Genomic DNA, 5630 nt, shown 5'->3' with positions numbered 1-5630 from the left:
TTATTTCGGTTAGTCAGGCTTACTTTTGGTAGATTCGGTTTCATAAATTAAACTTAAAAAAGTTCAAACTCAGTTACCCCGGCAACTTATGCTGGCAAATTAACCTGGTCCGGGGCAGGCTAACTGTCAGGCTAAATCTGAGTTCAGGCTTAACGAACATACCATTTATACTCACCTGCTGGTAATTCAATGTCATTTTATTTTACTTAACCACTATTAATAATTTTTTTTTTTAAATAAATAAATAAGGAAATGTACTTTACTAATAAATGTAAGAAATTATAAGGTATAAATACACTAAGAAATGTTCAAAACTTGTGTGTTTAATTGGTGAGTTTGGTTAATGAGTTTGGTAATTAATTAATTAAAAGTATATAAATAGGGAGCTGAACTCATTTCCAAACTTAACTATGGCGTGTCCTTTCATAGATGAGGTGGTGGATGAGGGAGCTATAGTCTTGCGGAGGGCATTTCAAAGAGAGAGAACTTTCAGAGACAGGTCAGACCCATTGGCTTTTAATGACAGCTACCTGTATGAGCGATATAGGTTCTCAAGAGATGGGATTGCATATATTTGTAGATTACTAAGCCCACACATTGAAAATAATACACGCCGCAACAGAGCGCTCACAGTCCCACGGACGGTGTGCATTGCACTTTGCTTTTTTGCCAGTGGAACATTTTTGTATACAGTTGGAGATGCAGAGAATATCAGCAAAGCATCAGTTTGCCGCTCTGTACGAACTGTGTACCTTTCTTTAAAAAGACTACTCAATGTGTTCATCACATTCCCTGGCCACAAAGCTATTCGTACCATTAAACATGACTTTTATGGAATAGCTGGTAAGTTCAAATAACTCTATAAAACATGGAAATATTTCTTGACTGTTGATTTTACATGGGACATTTTTAAAACAAACAAATAATTTTCCTAGGTTTCCCAAATGTTATCGGTGCATTGGACTGCACCCATGTGCGTATTAAGTGTCCGTCTGGTCCACATGAAGCGGACTTTGTGAATAGGAAATCAGTACACAGCATCAATGTACAGGTACGGTCCCACTGAGATGATATTGAAGGCTATGCTCTAGCACTGAGTGTTCTGTACTAAGCTGGGCACCAGTGTTTAGTTCATTGCAATTAAAATGTAGTGACCTACAGGTTTAATTTATTTTAGATGATTAGTGATGCAGATTGCATCATCACAAATGTAGAGGCCAAATGGCCAGGCTCTGTGCATGACTCCAGAATCTTTAGAGCCTCATCTCTCTACCAGCAACTAGCAAGAGGTATGCTAGTAATCACTTAAATCGCAAAAAGTCTTACAAAAAAAAAAGAAGAAGAAGAAAAAAACTACATTATATATCTATATATATTCATTCATTCTGTCTATGCAGGAGAATTCTCAGGAGTTTTGCTGGGAGACAAGGGATACTGTTGTGAATTTTTTTCTTAGAGACCAGGAGACGTTTTTGGATATCTTGAAGCAGAAGTTTCTCTTTATTCAGATACTCGCTGCTCTGCACTGCAGTCTTCAAAAAGTCGTCTTAAGGCAGTGATACATTGTAGTTTATATACATTTAGGGGGCAGTGCTTAGATCTGGAGACAAAGCACCTGGGTGACAACCCCAAACAAAGCATGCAAATGAAGTATTCAGGTATAGCAGCCTGCACCATTTACACCAGTCCTAATCCAATCATCATAACTACTCAAAGACTGGGCAGAGGTACCAAGAGCCATTACAAACAAAAGGTGAACATCTCAGTTATCTGGCTCATTAGACTTACAATAAGAGAACAGGAACTGGCAGGAACCTCTTGCTACAAACTTTGCTTGAGAGAATCATTTGTCTGATGTCATCATATTTACCTTAAATGCTAAATACAATGTACTGCACCTTAGGTTTTCACGTGATGCTATGTCAGAACGTAGGATCAGCATATTTTAAACAGTTTCTTAAATTTGTAATCCTTCAATACCCATGCCTGCCTTACCTCTTGACTCCCTATCAGGAGCCCCAGACAGAGGCACAGCACCGCTACAACATTGCCCATGCACGCACAAGAGGTCGTATAGTGATGGCATTGGGGCTAATAAAGTCAAGGTTCCAGTGCCTGAAGCACCTCAGAGTGACTCCACCTAGGGCATGTGACATTGTAGTTGCTTGTGTAACATAACATTGCTTGTCTGAGGAGAGAGAGGCAACCAAGGATTGTTGAAGAGGAAGACTGGGGCAATGAAGCAGTATTGGAAGAAAACGAAACAGGCAGACTTATACGAGACACATATGCAAATAATTATTTTGCTTAATATGGTCTAAACCATGTGTAGCCTTTAAAATTTTCCACTGGCCCCTCAACTTTCTCTTTAGTTGAACAAACACACAGAAGTCAAAGTATTTAATGTGATTTGTCTTTATTCAGAGTGAATCTGCCTGTTAGGGGTGATAACACACAAATAAATGTTGTGGAAAGTGATCAAAAAGGTAATGTTTTTTTTTTCTTTTCCTTTTTTTAAAAATGGTAGTTCTACTTGCATTTTTCTGTAGCTGTTGAATTTCCAGCTCCAACTTCCTCATCTTCAGTTTTTTATACTGGATGTCGATATCAATAGCTTCCATTTGTTTAAGGAGGTAGCGTTTATACACTCCTTTTATGTTTTCTGGGTTCTGTAGCAACATAGATTTAAGTTATTTCATTGAATACTCTTGGCACATTGTTTTCATTTCTTAATACTCACTTTGTCACATGTGGTCCCAGACTGAGAGGGCTCTAGAACAGTGTCAGCATCCTGAAAACACATTATGATCATTTTATCACACAAGTACACTTTTTAATATTCAATACAGTATCGCATGGAACCTGTGACTACCTCAGGCCTCTTTGAACATACAGACACAGTCTCCTCATCCTCCTCAACTGATGGGCCTTCTCCCTGTGATCACTGATTAAACTCAGTTAAACTCATTAGCTTACATGGCTGATTTAAAAGGTCTCATACTCACAGGCAATATGATGTCTGGTGGATCCATAAAGCATACAGAATCTTTTGTCACTATAAAATCAAACATGATAGAAAAAATATATTTTTTTTACCAAAATGCACCATTACAGTAGCACAAGTACCTCTACGTGACATTACTGCTATGATGTACTTAGGCTTACAATGCCTAAGGAAGGAGGAAATCAGTTAGTCAGGAGGGAATGATGATAATAAAACACACACACACCTTTTATATACTCACTCCTTATACTACGTGATATCATTTTAGATGATGTCCCCCCCTCTATTCCCTCAAGGACGGGCCTCCCTTTATTAATTTCCAAAGCCAGCTCCTCTGCAGGAGTGAAGCTGGCTGGTGGTGGCCCTCCCCCAGTGCCAGCAACCTCAGTCTTCTTTTTGGTTGCTGCAATTAAAAAAAAAAAAAAAAAAAAAAAAAAAACCTGAATATTTGTAACTTAAAGCTGGCATTGATTAAAGTGTTGATAAAGTATTTTAAATAGTTTACACCGCTACTTACGCATTGAGACGATCAGCAATTTCCTGCCAACCTTTCTCTCTTGCTTTATTTATTGCCGCTGTATTGCCTTTTTTGGTGATGACATCTTTAAATTCTTCATATGTTTCCAATAGCAAACGCTGTTCCGTTGCCGTGAACATCGCTGCTCTATCTTTTCCTTTTGTTGCCATGGTAGCCCACAGTAAATCGATTGACCCATGCTCGACTTTTCAGGACTTTTAAACAATGGCGTGCACGCGCAATTATCTAGACTATTTAAACCTGACTCAAATTAGTAAGATCACATGATCCTCAACTTACTGTTATGGAACCAATTTAAGCGCGGATGTTTAGCTCGGCTCATTCAAGTCAGGTTTTGGACTTTAATCCCCGCTTTTCTAAGCGGCTTTTATGGAACAGCCCCCTGATGAACTTGGAAAAGAAAAGGTCTCGGCGCTTTGTTTACGGTGATTGTGGGCGGTTACGTTTGGCGCGTGCCCTCACGTGGCGATTACACTATGAAAAGCGAAAGCATCTCGTGGGCGTGATCTAATTAAAAATAATGAAGCAGACGGGAGAGATTGAACATGGAGTTGGTTTCATGCGAATTACTTCATCAAAGAATATTTGTTTTCGGCAAGAGGGGCTTCATCTAAAAGTAAAAATATCAAGCTTTCTATAGATATATCTCTCATGTGTGTGTGTCACTTATTCGCTGAGTTTTGGTTAATTTTACGGACGCATTTCAAAAACTTACGTGTGGAGACGGAGACTGCTGAATGCGCACCCTGTATATTTTCCTTGTTTTGCAAAAGAATAATGTTTTGTTGATATTGTGAGTGTACTCAAATAATAGTAGATCCTCTACAGATTTAAATGATGTATTACTTTTATATGTACGATCAAAAATGAGCCAGCATTTTAGGTTCTTTTTGCTTGTGTCATGAAAATATGCAATTCAGGCCGCCGGCGCCACCGTCGACCCCAGGAGGTTAATTAAGGGTACACAGGGACAGTATGTTCCCTGGGCCTCACAGGACCTTGAGGGGCTGGTCACTCGCCTCCCGGACATCCATGAGGGGGCTGGGAAGTGGATCAAGGTGTTTGAAGAAGAAACTATGGGCAAACTTTTAGCTGCGGGGGACATTAAAGCACTTCTGGCAAAGACAATAGGAGGAGCAAAGATGGAAGAAATCCTTCAAGCATCTGATCTAGAAAGAGCTGTGAACTCTCATTACATTGATGGGACTATTTTTGATGCATTTCGTCCAGCTGTGTGGCAGACACTACGTGCTGAGTATCCAATCAGACTGGACCCTAAGTCATTAAAGGGAGAGCAGCTAGGGGAAACTGAAAACCCAACTGCATATGTCCAGAGACAATTGAAAAGATGGAAGCAAGAAACTGAAGGGAATCCAGAAAGAGACCCATTAATGGCAACACTGTTTAGAAATGCTGTGATAGATGCCATGCCACTAGCTGTGAAGAGCAGGCTGGAGGATGTGGTCGGCTTGAACTCTAAATCACACAAGGAGTTCTGTGACCATGTGTCTCATGCAGTGGAGCAATACAGAAAACGAACAAAAGCTAAAAAACCAAGAAAAAGAGCTCCAGAGAAAATTAACTCAATTACAACTGGAAAAACTGACCAGAAAGAACAAGAAAAAGATTCAAGCTCCAGTAAAGAAAGAAGAATCTGAACAAATGACAGTGATGGCTCCAGTCAACGCCCCACCGCCAGCAATTCAGTCAAGCCCACCTGCAGCAGTCCCACCAAATCCACATCAGATTCCTGTACCTGTCATCAATATCTATACTCAACAGCCAGAGTCAACAGGATGGAAAAGGAAACCAGCACAAGGGGGACAGAGAGGGAGAGGCAGGCCTTATACTGGTCCTCCAGGAGTGTGCTGGGGATGTGGACAACCTGGACATAACAAGAATGATTGTCCCACCAATCCATGGCAACAGCCACCTCGTGGTGGAAGGGGAGAGATTTGGCAGCAACCCTACCAGGGTCCATCTCAGGGCCCAGTAAACCCTTGGAGAGATATTAGGGGTGCCCAGAGAATCCTATAGGGGAGAGTCAGCTTCCAATTTTAACAACTAATGCTAATCAAGAATCTATGC

At 40.4% G+C, this 5630-nt stretch overlaps 1 pseudogene; it reads left to right on the top strand.

Annotated features, from left to right (window-relative positions):
• The first annotated feature begins 410 nt into the window (after positions 1–410).
• On the top strand, positions 411–2430 carry LOC127162217 (putative nuclease HARBI1; annotated as a pseudogene).
• The last annotated feature ends 3200 nt before the right edge of the window (positions 2431–5630 follow it).

This window comes from Labeo rohita, unplaced genomic scaffold (assembly GCF_022985175.1).
Source record: "Labeo rohita strain BAU-BD-2019 unplaced genomic scaffold, IGBB_LRoh.1.0 scaffold_86, whole genome shotgun sequence".
Taxonomy (NCBI): domain Eukaryota; kingdom Metazoa; phylum Chordata; class Actinopteri; order Cypriniformes; family Cyprinidae; genus Labeo; species Labeo rohita.
The sequence above is the reverse complement of the archived record's forward strand: the minus strand, read 5'-3'. Positions and strand labels throughout refer to the sequence as shown.